This window comes from Phalangium opilio, unplaced genomic scaffold (genome assembly GCF_054372755.1).
Source record: "Phalangium opilio isolate 3A_F unplaced genomic scaffold, DU_Popi_V2 ptg000054l_1, whole genome shotgun sequence".
In the NCBI taxonomy this organism is placed as follows: Eukaryota; Metazoa; Arthropoda; class Arachnida; order Opiliones; family Phalangiidae; genus Phalangium; species Phalangium opilio.
Window position 1 is genome coordinate 1,616,385 of NW_028324173.1, and position 12,281 is coordinate 1,628,665.

General features: G+C 44.4%; 32 non-coding genes across 32 annotated transcripts; all 32 read left to right on the top strand.

The window, feature by feature from the left end:
- Positions 1–373: 373 nt before the first annotated feature.
- TRNAE-CUC (transfer RNA glutamic acid (anticodon CUC)) lies at positions 374–445 on the top strand. Its single transcript has one exon. It is a non-coding gene; the product is annotated as a tRNA-Glu (tRNA).
- A 53-nt stretch (positions 446–498) lies between these two features.
- On the top strand, positions 499–570 carry TRNAE-CUC (transfer RNA glutamic acid (anticodon CUC)). Its single transcript has one exon. It is a non-coding gene; the product is annotated as a tRNA-Glu (tRNA).
- A 79-nt stretch (positions 571–649) lies between these two features.
- TRNAE-CUC (transfer RNA glutamic acid (anticodon CUC)) lies at positions 650–721 on the top strand. Its single transcript has one exon. It is a non-coding gene; the product is annotated as a tRNA-Glu (tRNA).
- Positions 722–931: 210 nt separating this feature from the next.
- On the top strand, positions 932–1,003 carry TRNAE-CUC (transfer RNA glutamic acid (anticodon CUC)). Its single transcript has one exon. It is a non-coding gene; the product is annotated as a tRNA-Glu (tRNA).
- Positions 1,004–1,483: 480 nt separating this feature from the next.
- Positions 1,484–1,555, top strand: TRNAE-CUC (transfer RNA glutamic acid (anticodon CUC)). The gene has a single exon. It is a non-coding gene; the product is annotated as a tRNA-Glu (tRNA).
- A 788-nt stretch (positions 1,556–2,343) lies between these two features.
- Positions 2,344–2,415, top strand: TRNAE-CUC (transfer RNA glutamic acid (anticodon CUC)). The gene has a single exon. It is a non-coding gene; the product is annotated as a tRNA-Glu (tRNA).
- Positions 2,416–2,744: 329 nt separating this feature from the next.
- Positions 2,745–2,816, top strand: TRNAE-CUC (transfer RNA glutamic acid (anticodon CUC)). The gene has a single exon. It is a non-coding gene; the product is annotated as a tRNA-Glu (tRNA).
- Positions 2,817–2,895: 79 nt separating this feature from the next.
- Positions 2,896–2,967, top strand: TRNAE-CUC (transfer RNA glutamic acid (anticodon CUC)). The gene has a single exon. It is a non-coding gene; the product is annotated as a tRNA-Glu (tRNA).
- A 79-nt stretch (positions 2,968–3,046) lies between these two features.
- On the top strand, positions 3,047–3,118 carry TRNAE-CUC (transfer RNA glutamic acid (anticodon CUC)). Its single transcript has one exon. It is a non-coding gene; the product is annotated as a tRNA-Glu (tRNA).
- Positions 3,119–3,328: 210 nt separating this feature from the next.
- Positions 3,329–3,400, top strand: TRNAE-CUC (transfer RNA glutamic acid (anticodon CUC)). Its single transcript has one exon. It is a non-coding gene; the product is annotated as a tRNA-Glu (tRNA).
- Positions 3,401–3,610: 210 nt separating this feature from the next.
- On the top strand, positions 3,611–3,682 carry TRNAE-CUC (transfer RNA glutamic acid (anticodon CUC)). Its single transcript has one exon. It is a non-coding gene; the product is annotated as a tRNA-Glu (tRNA).
- A 361-nt stretch (positions 3,683–4,043) lies between these two features.
- Positions 4,044–4,115, top strand: TRNAE-CUC (transfer RNA glutamic acid (anticodon CUC)). Its single transcript has one exon. It is a non-coding gene; the product is annotated as a tRNA-Glu (tRNA).
- A 204-nt stretch (positions 4,116–4,319) lies between these two features.
- Positions 4,320–4,391, top strand: TRNAE-CUC (transfer RNA glutamic acid (anticodon CUC)). Its single transcript has one exon. It is a non-coding gene; the product is annotated as a tRNA-Glu (tRNA).
- Positions 4,392–5,159: 768 nt separating this feature from the next.
- TRNAE-CUC (transfer RNA glutamic acid (anticodon CUC)) lies at positions 5,160–5,231 on the top strand. Its single transcript has one exon. It is a non-coding gene; the product is annotated as a tRNA-Glu (tRNA).
- A 204-nt stretch (positions 5,232–5,435) lies between these two features.
- TRNAE-CUC (transfer RNA glutamic acid (anticodon CUC)) lies at positions 5,436–5,507 on the top strand. The gene has a single exon. It is a non-coding gene; the product is annotated as a tRNA-Glu (tRNA).
- Positions 5,508–6,269: 762 nt separating this feature from the next.
- TRNAE-CUC (transfer RNA glutamic acid (anticodon CUC)) lies at positions 6,270–6,341 on the top strand. The gene has a single exon. It is a non-coding gene; the product is annotated as a tRNA-Glu (tRNA).
- Positions 6,342–6,420: 79 nt separating this feature from the next.
- Positions 6,421–6,492, top strand: TRNAE-CUC (transfer RNA glutamic acid (anticodon CUC)). Its single transcript has one exon. It is a non-coding gene; the product is annotated as a tRNA-Glu (tRNA).
- Positions 6,493–6,571: 79 nt separating this feature from the next.
- Positions 6,572–6,643, top strand: TRNAE-CUC (transfer RNA glutamic acid (anticodon CUC)). The gene has a single exon. It is a non-coding gene; the product is annotated as a tRNA-Glu (tRNA).
- Positions 6,644–7,004: 361 nt separating this feature from the next.
- Positions 7,005–7,076, top strand: TRNAE-CUC (transfer RNA glutamic acid (anticodon CUC)). Its single transcript has one exon. It is a non-coding gene; the product is annotated as a tRNA-Glu (tRNA).
- A 938-nt stretch (positions 7,077–8,014) lies between these two features.
- On the top strand, positions 8,015–8,086 carry TRNAE-CUC (transfer RNA glutamic acid (anticodon CUC)). The gene has a single exon. It is a non-coding gene; the product is annotated as a tRNA-Glu (tRNA).
- Positions 8,087–8,290: 204 nt separating this feature from the next.
- On the top strand, positions 8,291–8,362 carry TRNAE-CUC (transfer RNA glutamic acid (anticodon CUC)). The gene has a single exon. It is a non-coding gene; the product is annotated as a tRNA-Glu (tRNA).
- A 480-nt stretch (positions 8,363–8,842) lies between these two features.
- Positions 8,843–8,914, top strand: TRNAE-CUC (transfer RNA glutamic acid (anticodon CUC)). Its single transcript has one exon. It is a non-coding gene; the product is annotated as a tRNA-Glu (tRNA).
- Positions 8,915–9,118: 204 nt separating this feature from the next.
- Positions 9,119–9,190, top strand: TRNAE-CUC (transfer RNA glutamic acid (anticodon CUC)). The gene has a single exon. It is a non-coding gene; the product is annotated as a tRNA-Glu (tRNA).
- A 79-nt stretch (positions 9,191–9,269) lies between these two features.
- Positions 9,270–9,341, top strand: TRNAE-CUC (transfer RNA glutamic acid (anticodon CUC)). The gene has a single exon. It is a non-coding gene; the product is annotated as a tRNA-Glu (tRNA).
- A 486-nt stretch (positions 9,342–9,827) lies between these two features.
- TRNAE-CUC (transfer RNA glutamic acid (anticodon CUC)) lies at positions 9,828–9,899 on the top strand. The gene has a single exon. It is a non-coding gene; the product is annotated as a tRNA-Glu (tRNA).
- Positions 9,900–10,109: 210 nt separating this feature from the next.
- On the top strand, positions 10,110–10,181 carry TRNAE-CUC (transfer RNA glutamic acid (anticodon CUC)). The gene has a single exon. It is a non-coding gene; the product is annotated as a tRNA-Glu (tRNA).
- A 657-nt stretch (positions 10,182–10,838) lies between these two features.
- Positions 10,839–10,910, top strand: TRNAE-CUC (transfer RNA glutamic acid (anticodon CUC)). The gene has a single exon. It is a non-coding gene; the product is annotated as a tRNA-Glu (tRNA).
- Positions 10,911–11,114: 204 nt separating this feature from the next.
- TRNAE-CUC (transfer RNA glutamic acid (anticodon CUC)) lies at positions 11,115–11,186 on the top strand. Its single transcript has one exon. It is a non-coding gene; the product is annotated as a tRNA-Glu (tRNA).
- A 79-nt stretch (positions 11,187–11,265) lies between these two features.
- TRNAE-CUC (transfer RNA glutamic acid (anticodon CUC)) lies at positions 11,266–11,337 on the top strand. The gene has a single exon. It is a non-coding gene; the product is annotated as a tRNA-Glu (tRNA).
- Positions 11,338–11,666: 329 nt separating this feature from the next.
- On the top strand, positions 11,667–11,738 carry TRNAE-CUC (transfer RNA glutamic acid (anticodon CUC)). The gene has a single exon. It is a non-coding gene; the product is annotated as a tRNA-Glu (tRNA).
- Positions 11,739–11,791: 53 nt separating this feature from the next.
- Positions 11,792–11,863, top strand: TRNAE-CUC (transfer RNA glutamic acid (anticodon CUC)). Its single transcript has one exon. It is a non-coding gene; the product is annotated as a tRNA-Glu (tRNA).
- A 230-nt stretch (positions 11,864–12,093) lies between these two features.
- Positions 12,094–12,165, top strand: TRNAE-CUC (transfer RNA glutamic acid (anticodon CUC)). Its single transcript has one exon. It is a non-coding gene; the product is annotated as a tRNA-Glu (tRNA).
- Positions 12,166–12,281: the final 116 nt, after the last annotated feature.

Below are 12,281 nucleotides of genomic sequence, written 5' to 3' on the forward strand. Positions count from 1 at the left end.
TTTGTACCGCTTTTGAAGAATAGACTTAAGGATATAGGTATATGAATAGAATTAAGACTTGGTTAAGCAAGTCCGATATGGTCTAATGGCTACGATATCTGGCTTTCACCCGGAAGGCACGGGTTCGATTCCCGGTATCGGAGCATGTGGTTTTGTACCGCTTTTCAAGAATAGACTTAAGGATATAGGTTTATGAATAGAATTAAGACTTGGTTGAAGAAATCCGATATGGTCTAGTGGCTAGGATAACTGCTTTTTACCCAGAAGGCCCGGGTTCGATTCCCGGTATCGGAGTGAGTGCTTTTGTACCGCTTTTGATGAATAAACTTAAAGACACAATTATAGGAATAATATTTTGGATTGTTCTAACCAGTCCGATATGGTCTAGTGGCTAGGATATCTGGCTCTCACCCAGAAGGCCCGGGTTCGATTCCCGGTATCGGAGCGAGTGCTTTTGTACCGGTTTTCAAGAATAGAATTAACACTTGGTTAAGCAAGTCCGATATGGTCTAGTGGCTAGGATATCTGGCTCTCACCCAGAAGGCCCGGGTTCGATTCCCGGTATCGGAGCGAGTGCTTTTGTACCGCTTTTCAAGAATACACTTAACGATATTGGTTTATGAATAGAATTAAGACTTGTTTAAGAAAGTCCGATATGGTCTAGTGGCTAGGATATCTGGCTCTCACCCAGAAGGCACGGGTTCGATTCCCGGTATCGGAGCGAGTGCTTTTGTACCACTTTTCAAGAATAGACTTAAGGATATAGGTTTATGAATAGAATTAAGACTTGGTCTAGTGGCTAGGATATCTGGCTGTCACGCAGAAGGGCGGGTTCGATTCCCGGTATCGGAGTGAGTGCTTTTGTACCGCTTTTGATGAATAAACTTAAAGACACATGTATAGGAATAATATTTTGGATTGTTCTAACCAGTCCGATAAGGTCTAGTGGCTAGGATATCTGGCTCTCACCCAGAAGGCCCGGGTTCGATTCCCGGTATCGGAGCGAGTGCTTTTGTACCGGTTTTCAAGAATAGAATTAAGACTAGGTTGAGCAAGTACGATATGGTCTATAGGCTAGGATAGCTGGCTTTTACCCAGAAGGCACGGGTTCGATTCCCGCTATCGGAGAGAGTGCTTTTGTACCGCTTTTGAAGAATAGACTTAACGATATCGGTTTATGAATAGAATTAAGACTTGGTTGAGGAAGTCCTATATGGTCTATTGGCTAGGATATCTGGCTCTCACCCAGAAGGCCCGGGTTCGATTCCCGGTATCGGAGCGAGTGCTTTTGTACCGGTTTTCAAGAATAGAATTAAGACTAGGTTGAGCAAGTACGATATGGTCTATAGGCTAGGATAGCTGGCTTTTACCCAGAAGGCACGGGTTCGATTCCCGCTATCGGAGAGAGTGCTTTTGTACCGCTTTTGAAGAATAGACTTAACGATATCGGTTTATGAATAGAATTAAGACTTGGTTGAGGAAGTCCTATATGGTCTAGTGGCTAGGATATCTGGCTCTCACCCAGAAGGCCCGGGTTCGATTCCCGGTATCGGAGCGAGTGCTTTTGTACCGCTTTTCAAGAATAGACTTAAGGATATAGGTTTATGAATAGAATTAAGACTTGGTATAGTGGCTAGGATATCTGGCTGTCACGCAGAAGGGCGGGTTCGATTCCCGGTATCGGAGTGAGTGCTTTTGTACCGCTTTTGATGAATAAATTTAAAGACACATTTATAGGAATAATATTTAGTGTTGTTTCAACCAGTCCGATATAGTCTAGTGGCTAGGATATCTGGCTCTCACCAAGAAGGCGAGAGTACGATTCCCGGTATCGGAGCGAGTGCTTTTGTAGCGCTTAACAAGAATAGAATTAAGACTAGGTTGAGCAAGTACGATATGGTCTAGTCGCTAGGATACCTGACTTTCACCCAGAAGGCCCGGGTTCGATTCTCGCTATCGGAGCGAGTGCTTTTGTACCGCTTTTGAAGAATAGACTTAAGGATATAGGTATATGAATAGAATTAAGACTTGGTTAAGCAAGTCCGATATGGTCTAATGGCTACGATATCTGGCTTTCACCCGGAAGGCACGGGTTCGATTCCCGGTATCGGAGCATGTGGTTTTGTACCGCTTTTCAAGAATAGACTTAAGGATATAGGTTTATGAATAGAATTAAGACTTGGTTGAAGAAATCCGATATGGTCTAGTGGCTAGGATAACTGCTTTTTACCCAGAAGGCCCGGGTTCGATTCCCGGTATCGGAGTGAGTGCTTTTGTACCGCTTTTGATGAATAAACTTAAAGACACAATTATAGGAATAATATTTTGGATTGTTCTAACCAGTCCGATATGGTCTAGTGGCTAGGATATCTGGCTCTCACCCAGAAGGCCCGGGTTCGATTCCCGGTATCGGAGCGAGTGCTTTTGTACCGGTTTTCAAGAATAGAATTAAGACTTGGTTGAGGAAGTCGGATATGGTCTAGTGGCTAGGATAACAGCTTTTTACCCAGAAGGCCCGGGTTCGATTCCTGGTATCGGAGCGAGTGCTTTTGTACCGCTTTTCAAGAATGGAATTAAGACTTGGTTCAGCAAGTACGATATGGTCTATAGGCTAGGATACCTGGCTTTCACCCAGAAGGCACGGGTTCGATTCTCGCTATCGGAGCGAGTGCTTTTGTACCGCTTTTGAAGAATAGACTTAAGGATATAGGTTTATGAATAGAATTAAGACTTAGTGAAGCAAGTCAGATATGGTCTAGTGGCTAGGATATCTGGCTCTCATCCAGAAGGCTCGGGTTCGATTCCCGGTATCGGAGCGAGTGCTTTTGTACCGCTTTTCAAGAATAGACTTAAGGATATAGGTTTATGAATAGAATTAAGACTTTTTTAAGCAAGTCCGATATGGTCTAGTGGCTAGGATATCTGGCTCTCACCCAGAAGGACCGGGTTCGATTCCCGGTATCGGAGCGAGTGCTTTTGTACCGCTTTTCAAGAATAGACTTAAGGATATTGGTTTATGAATAGAATTAAGACTTGGTTAAGCAAGTCCGATATGGTCTAGTGGCTAGGATATCTGGCTCTCACCCAGAAGGCCCGGGTTCGATTCCCGGTATCGGAGCGAGTGCTTTTGTACCGCTTTTCAAGAATAGACTTAACGATATTGGTTTATGAATAGAATTAAGACTTGGTCTAGTGGCTAGGATATCTGGCTGTCACGCAGAAGGGCGGGTTCGATTCTCGGTATCGGAGTGAGTGCTTTTGTACCGATTTTGATGAATAAACTTAAAGACACATTTATAGGAATAATATTTTGGGTTGTTACAACCAGACCGATATGGTCTAGTGGCTAGGATATCTGCCTCTCACCCAGAAGGCCCGGGTTCGATTCCCGGTATCGGAGCGAGTGCTTTTGTACCGCTTTTCAAGAATAGACTTAAGGATATAGGTTTATGAATAGAATTAAGACTTGGTCTAGTGGCTAGGATATCTGGCTGTCACGCAGAAGGGCGGGTTCGATTCTCGGTATCGGAGTGAGTGCTTTTGTACCGATTTTGATGAATAAACTTAAAGACACATTTATAGGAATAATATTTTGGGTTGTTACAACCACACCGATATGGTCTAGTGGCTAGGATATCTGGCTCTCACCCAGAAGGCCCGGGTTCGATTCCCGGTATCGGAGCGAGTGCTTTTGTACCGCTTTTCAAGAATAAACTTAAGGATATAGGTTTAGGAATATAATTAAGACTTGTTTAAGAAAGTCCGATATGGTCTATTGGCTAGGATATCTGGCTCTCACCCAGAAGGCACGGGTTCGATTCCCGGTATCGGAGCGAGTGCTTTTGTACCGCTTTTCAAGAATAGACTTAAGGATATAGGTTTATGAATAGAATTAAGACTTGGTCTAGTGGCTAGGATATCTGGCTGTCACGCAGAAGGGCGGGTTCGATTCCCGGTATCGGAGTGAGTGCTTTTGTACCGCTTTTGATGAATAAACTTAAAGACACATTTATAGGAATAATATTTTGGATTGTTCTAACCAGTCCGATATGGTCTAGTGGCTAGGATATCTGGCTCTCACCCAGAAGGCCCGGGTTCGATTCCCGGTATCGGAGCGAGTGCTTTTGTACCGGTTTTCAAGAATAGAATTAAGACTAGGTTGAGCAAGTACGATATGGTCTATAGGCTAGGATAGCTGGCTTTTACCCAGAAGGCACGGGTTCGATTCCCGCTATCGGAGAGAGTGCTTTTGTACCGCTTTTGAAGAATAGACTTAACGATATCGGTTTATGAATAGAATTAAGACTTGGTTGAGGAAGTCCTATATGGTCTAGTGGCTAGGATATCTGGCTCTCAACCAGAAGGCCCGGGTTCGATTCCCGGTATCGGAGCGAGTGCTTTTGTACCGCTTTTCAAGAATAGACTTAAGGATATAGGTTTATGAATAGAATTAAGACTTGGTCTAGTGGCTAGGATATCTGGCTGTCACGCAGAAGGGCGGGTTCGATTCCCGGTATCGGAGTGAGTGCTTTTGTACCGCTTTTGATGAATAAATTTAAAGACACATTTATAGGAATAATATTTAGTGTTGTTTCAACCAGTCCGATATAGTCTAGTGGCTAGGATATCTGTCTCTCACCAAGAAGGCGAGAGTACGATTCCCGGTATCGGAGCGAGTGCTTTTGTAGCGCTTAACAAGAATAGAATTAAGACTAGGTTGAGCAAGTACGATATGGTCTAGTCGCTAGGATACCTGACTTTCACCCAGAAGGCCCGGGTTCGATTCCCGGTATCGGAGCGAGTGCTTTTGTACCGCTTTTCAAGAATAGACTTAAGGATATAGGTTTATGAATAGAATTAAGACTTGGTTGAGGAAATCGGATATGGTCTAGTGGCTAGGATAACTGCTTTTTACCCAGAAGGCCCGGGTTCGATTCCTGGTATCGGAGCGAGTGCTTTTGTACCGCTTTTCAAGAATAGACTTAAGGATATAGGTTTAGGAATAGAATTAAGACTTGGTCTAGTGGCTAGGATATCTGGCTGTCACGCAGAAGGGCGGGTTCGATTCCCGGTATCGGAGTGAGTGCTTTTGTACCGCTTTTGATGAATAAACTTAAAGACACATTTATAGGAATAATATTTTGGATTGTTCTAACCAGTCCGATATGGTCTAGTGGCTAGGATATCTGGCTCTCACCCAGAAGGCCCGGGTTCGATTCCCGGTATCGGAGGGAGTGCTTTTGTACCGGTTTTCAAGAATAGAATTAAGACTAGGTTGAGCAAGTACGATATGGTCTATAGGCTAGGATAGATGGCTTTTACCCAGAAGGCACGGGTTCGATTCCCGCTATCGGAGAGAGTGCTTTTGTACCGCTTTTGAAGAATAGACTTAACGATATCGGTTTATGAATAGAATTAAGACTTGGTTGAGGAAGTCCTATATGGTCTAGTGGCTAGGATATCTGGCTCTCACCCAGAAGGCCCGGGTTCGATTCCCGGTATCGGAGCGAGTGCTTTTGTACCGCTTTTCAAGAATAGACTTAAGGATATAGGTTTATGAATAGAAGTAAGACTTGGTCTAGTGGCTAGGATATCTGGCTGTCACGCAGAAGGGCGAATTCGATTCCCGGTATCGGAGTGAGTGCTTTTGTACCGCTTTTGATGAATAAATTTAAAGACACATTTATAGGAATAATATTTAGTGTTGTTTCAACCAGTCCGATATAGTCTAGTGGCTAGGATATCTGGCTCTCACCAAGAAGGCGAGAGTACGATTCCCGGTATCGGAGCGAGTGCTTTTGTAGCGCTTAACAAGAATAGAATTAAGACTAGGTTGAGCAAGTACGATATGGTCTAGTCGCTAGGATACCTGACTTTCACCCAGAAGGCCCGGGTTCGATTCCCGGTATCGGAGCGAGTGCTTTTGTACCGCTTTTCAAGAATATACTTAAGGATATAGGTTTATGAATAGAATTAAGACTTGGTTGAGGAAGTCGGATATGGTCTAGTGGCTAGGATAACTGCGTTTTACCCAGAAGGCCCGGGTTCGATTCCTGGTATCGGAGCGAGTGCTTTTGTACCGCTTTTCAAGAATGGAATTAAGACTTGGTTCAGCAAGTACGATATAGTCTATAGGCTAGGATACCTGGCTTTCACCCAGAAGGCACGGGTTCGATTCTCGCTATCGGAGCGAGTGCTTTTGTACCGCTTTTGAAGAATAGACTTAAGGTTATAGGTTTATGAATAGAATTAAGACTTAGTGAAGCAAGTCAGATATGGTCTAGTGGCTAGGATATCTGGCTCTCATCCAGAAGGCTCGGGTTCGATTCCCGGTATCGGAGCGAGTGCTTTTGTACCGCTTTTCAAGAATAGACTTAAGGATATAGGTTTATGAATAGAATTAAGACTTTTTTAAGCAAGTCCGATATGGTCTAGTGGCTAGGATATCTGGCTCTCACCCAGAAGGACCGGGTTCGATTCCCGGTATCGGAGCGAGTGCTTTTGTACCGCTTTTCAAGAATAGACTTAAGGATATTGGTTTATGAATAGAATTAAGACTTGGTTAAGCAAGTCCGATATGGTCTAGTGGCTAGGATATCTGGCTCTCACCCAGAAGGCCCGGGTTCGATTCCCGGTATCGGAGCGAGTGCTTTTGTACCGCTTTTCAAGAATAGACTTAACGATATTGGTTTATGAATAGAATTAAGACTTGTTTAAGAAAGTCCGATATGGTCTAGTGGCTAGGATATCTGGCTCTCACTCAGAAGGCACGGGCTCGATTCCCGGTATCGGAGCGAGTGCTTTTGTACCGCTTTTCAAGAATAGACTTAAGGATATAGGTTTATGAATAGAATTAAGACTTGGTCTAGTGGCTAGGATATCTGGCTGTCACGCAGAAGGGCGGGTTCGATTCTCGGTATCGGAGTGAGTGCTTTTGTACCGATTTTGATGAATAAACTTAAAGACACATTTATAGGAATAATATTTTGGGTTGTTACAACCAGACCGATATGGTCTAGTGGCTAGGATATCTGCCTCTCACCCAGAAGGCCCGGGTTCGATTCCCGGTATCGGAGCGAGTGCTTTTGTACCGCTTTTCAAGAATAGACTTAAGGATATAGGTTTATGAATAGAATTAAGACTTGGTCTAGTGGCTAGGATATCTGGCTGTCACGCAGAAGGGCGGGTTCGATTCTCGGTATCGGAGTGAGTGCTTTTGTACCGATTTTGATGAATAAACTTAAAGACACATTTATAGGAATAATATTTTGGGTTGTTTCAACCAGACCGATATGGCTAGTGGCTAGGATATCTGGCTCTCACCCAGAAGGCCCGGGTTCGATTCCCGGTATCGGAGCGAGTGCTTTTGTACCGCTTTTCAAGAATAGACTTAAGGATATAGGTTTAGGAATAGAATTAAGACTTGGTTGAGGAAATCCGATATGGTCTAGTGGCTAGGATAACTGCTTTTTACCCAGAAGGCCCGGGTTCGATTCCCGGTATCGGAGCACTTGGTTTTGTACCGCTTTTCAAGAATAGACTTAAGGATATAGGTTTATGAATAGAATTAAGACTTGGTTAAGCAAGTCCGATATGTACTAGTGGCTTGGATATCTGGCTCTCACCCAGAAGGCCCGGGTTCGATTCCCGTTATCGGAGCGAGTGCTTTTGTACCGCTTTTCAAGAATAGAATTAAGACTAGGTTGAGCAAGTACGATATGGTCTAGTCGCTAGGATACCTGACTTTCACCCAGAAGGCCCGGGTTCGATTCCCGGTATCGGAGCGGGTGGTTTTGTACCGCTTTTCAAGAATAGACTTAACGATATTGGTTTATGAATAGAATTAAGACTTGTTTAAGCAAGTCCGATATGGTCTAGGCGCTAGGATACCTGACTTGCACCCAGAAGGCCCGGGTTCGATTCCCGGTATCGGAGCACGTGGTTTTGTACCGCTTTTCAGGAATAGACTAAAGGATATAGGTTTATGAATAGAAATAAGACTTGGTTAAGCAAGTCCGATATGGTCTAGTGGCTAGGATATCTGGCTCTCACCCAGAAGGCCCGGGTTCGATTCCCGTTATCGGAGCGAGTGCTTTTGTACCGCTTTTCAAGAATAGAATTAAGACTAGGTTGAGCAAGTACGATATGGTCTAGTCGCTAGGATACCTGACTTTCACCCAGAAGGCCCGGGTTCGATTCCCGGTATCGGAGCGGGTGCTTTTGTACCGCTTTTCAAGAATAGACTTAACGATATTGGTTTATGAATAGAATTAAGACTTGTTTAAGAAAGTCCGATATGGTCTAGTGGCTAGGATATCTGGCTCTCACCCAGAAGGCACGGGTTCGATTCCCGGTATCGGAGCGAGTGCTTTTGTACCGCTTTTCAAGAATAGACTTAAGGATATTGGTTTATGAATAGAATTAAGACTTGATTAAGCAAGTCCGATATGGTCTAGTGGCTAGGATATCTGGCTCTCACCCAGATGGCACAGGTTCGATTCCCGGTATCGGAGCGAGTGCTTTTGTACCGCTTTTCAAGAATAGAATTAAGACTAGGTTGAGCAAGTACGATATGGTCTAGTCGCTAGGATACCTGACTTTCACCCAGAAGGCCCGGGTTCGATTCCCGGTATCGGAGCGAGTGCTTTTGTACCGCTTTTCAAGAATAGAATTAAGACTTGGTTGATCAAGTACGATATGTTCTAGTCGCTAGGATACCTGACTTTCACCCAGAAGGCCCGGGTTCGATTCCCGGTATCGGAGCACGTGGTTTTGTACCGCTTTTCAAGAATAGACTTAAGGATATAGGTTTATGAATAGAATTAAGACTTGGTTAAGCAAGTCCGATATGGTCTAGTGGCTAGGATATCTGGCTCTCACCCAGAAGGCCCGGGTTCGATTCCCGTTATCGGAGCGAGTGCTTTTGTACCGCTTTTCAAGAATAGAATTAAGACTAGGTTGAGCAAGTACGATATGGTCTAGTCGCTAGGATACCTGACTTTCACCCAGAAGGCCCGGGTTCGATTCCCGGTATCGGAGCGGGTGCTTTTGTACCGCTTTTCAAGAATAGACTTAACGATATTGGTTTATGAAAAGAATTAAGACTTGTTTAAGAAAGTCCGATATGGTCTAGTGGCTAGGATGTCTGGCTCTCACCCAGAAGGCCCGGGTTCGATTCCCGGTATCGGAGCGAGTGCTTTTGTACCGCTTTTGAAGAATAGACTTAACGATATCGGTTTATGAATAGAATGAAGACTTGGTTATGCAAGTCCGATATGGTCTAGTGGCTAGGATATCTGGCTCTCACCCAGAAGGCCCGGGTTCGATTCCCGTTATCGGAGCGAGTGCTTTTGTACCGCTTTTCAAGAATAGAATTAAGACTAGGTTGAGCAAGTACGATATGGTCTAGTCGCTAGGATACCTGACTTTCACCCAGAAGGCCCGGGTTCGATTCCCGGTATCGGAGCGGGTGCTTTTGTACCGCTTTTCAAGAATAGACTTAACGATATTGGTTTATGAAAAGAATTAAGACTTGTTTAAGAAAGTCCGATATGGTCTAGTGGCTAGGATATCTGGCTCTCACTCAGAAGGCACGGGCTCGATTCCCGGTATCGGAGCGAGTGCTTTTGTACCGCTTTTCAAGAATAGACTTAAGGATATAGGTTTATGAATAGAATTAAGACTTGGTCTAGTGGCTAGGATATCTGGCTGTCACGCAGAAGGGCGGGTTCGATTCTCGGTATCGGAGTGAGTGCTTTTGTACCGATTTTGATGAATAAACTTAAAGACACATTTATAGGAATAATATTTTGGGTTGTTACAACCAGACCGATATGGTCTAGTGGCTAGGATATCTGCCTCTCACCCAGAAGGCCCGGGTTCGATTCCCGGTATCGGAGCGAGTGCTTTTGTACCGCTTTTCAAGAATAGACTTAAGGATATAGGTTTATGAATAGAATTAAGACTTGGTCTAGTGGCTAGGATATCTGGCTGTCACGCAGAAGGGCGGGTTCGATTCTCGGTATCGGAGTGAGTGCTTTTGTACCGATTTTGAAGAATAAACTTAAAGACTCATTTATAGGAATAATATTTTGGGTTGTTTCAACCAGACCGATATGGTCTAGTGGCTAGGATATCTGGCTCTCACCCAGAAGGCCCGGGTTCGATTCCCGGTATCGGAGCGAGTGCTTTTGTACCGCTTTTCAAGAATAGACTTAAGGATATAGGTTTAGGAATAGAATTAAGACTCGGTTGAGGAAATCCGATATGGTCTAGTGGCTAGGATAACTGCTTTTTACCCAGAAGGCCCGGGTTCGATTCCCGGTATCGGAGCACTTGGTTTTGTACCGCTTTTCAAGAATAGACTTAAGGATATAGGTTTATGAATAGAATTAAGACTTGGTTAAGCAAGTCCGATATGTACTAGTGGCTTGGATATCTGGCTCTCACCCAGAAGGCCCGGGTTCGATTCCCGTTATCGGAGCGAGTGCTTTTGTACCGCTTTTCAAGAATAGAATTAAGACTAGGTTGAGCAAGTACGATATGGTCTAGTCGCTAGGATACCTGACTTTCACCCAGAAGGCCCGGGTTCGATTCCCGGTATCGGAGCGGGTGGTTTTGTACCGCTTTTCAAGAATAGACTTAACGATATTGGTTTATGAATAGAATTAAGACTTGTTTAAGCAAGTCCGATATGGGCTAGGCGCTAGGATACCTGACTTTCACCCAGAAGGCCCGGGTTCGATTCCCGGTATCGGAGCACGTGGTTTTGTACCGCTTTTCAGGAATAGACTAAAGGATATAGGTTTATGAATAGAAATAAGACTTGGTTAAGCAAGTCCGATATGGTCTAGTGGCTAGGATATCTGGCTCTCACCCAGAAGGCCCGGGTTCGATTCCCGTTATCGGAGAGAGTGCTTTTGTACCGCTTTTCAAGAATAGAATTAAGACTAGGTTGAGCAAGTACGATATGGTCTAGTCGCTGGGATACCTGACTTTCACCCAGAAGGCCCGGGTTCGATTCCCGGTATCGGAGCGGGTGCTTTTGTACCGCTTTTCAAGAATAGACTTAACGATATTGGTTTATGAATAGAATTAAGACTTGTTTAAGAAAGTCCGATATGGTCTAGTGGCTAGGATATCTGGCTCTCACCCAGAAGGCACGGGTTCGATTCCCGGTATCGGAGCGAGTGCTTTTGTACCGCTTTTCAAGAATAGACTTAAGGATATTGGTTTATGAATAGAATTAAGACTTGATTAAGCAAGTCCGATATGGTCTAGTGGCTAGGATATCTGGCTCTCACCCAGATGGCACGGGTTCGATTCCCGGTATCGGAGCGAGTGCTTTTGTACCGCTTTTCAAGAATAGAATTAAGACTAGGTTGAACAAGTACGATATGGTCTAGTCGCTAGGATACCTGACTTTCACCCAGAAGGCCCGGGTTCGATTCCCGGTATCGGAGCGAGTGCTTTTGTACCGCTTTTCAAGAATAGAATTAAGACTTGGTTGATCAAGTACGATATGTTCTAGTCGCTAGGATACCTGACTTTCACCCAGAAGGCCCGGGTTCGATTCCCGGTATCGGAGCACGTGGTTTTGTACCGCTTTTCAAGAATAGACTTAAGGATATAGGTTTATGAATAGAATTAAGACTTGGTTAAGCAAGTCCGATATGGTCTAGTGGCTAGGATATCTGGCTCTCACCCAGAAGGCCCGGGTTCGATTCCCGTTATCGGAGCGAGTGCTTTTGTACCGCTTTTCAAGAATAGAATTAAGACTAGGTTGAGCTAGTACGATATGGTCTAGTCGCTAGGATGTCTGGCTCTCACCCAGAAGGCCCGGGTTCGATTCCCGGTATCGGAGCGAGTGCTTTTGTACCGCTTTTGAAGAATAGACTTAACGATATCGGTTTATGAATAGAATGAAGACTTGGTTATGCAAGTCCAATATGGTGTAATGGCTACGATATCTGGCTTTCACCCGGAAGGCACGGGTTCGATTCCCGGTATCGGAGCATGTGGTTTTGTACCGCTTTTCAAGAATAGACTTAAGGATATAAGTTTATGAATAGAATTAAGACTTGGTTAAGCAAGTCCGATATGGTCTAGTGGCTAGGATATCTGGCTCTCACCCAGAAGGCCCGGGTTCGATTCCCGGTATCGGAGCGAGTGCTTTTGTACCGCTTTTCAAGAATAGACTTAAGGATATAGGTTTAGGAATAGAATTAAGACTTGGTTGAGGAAATCCGATATGGTCTAGTGGCTAGGATAACTGCTTTTTA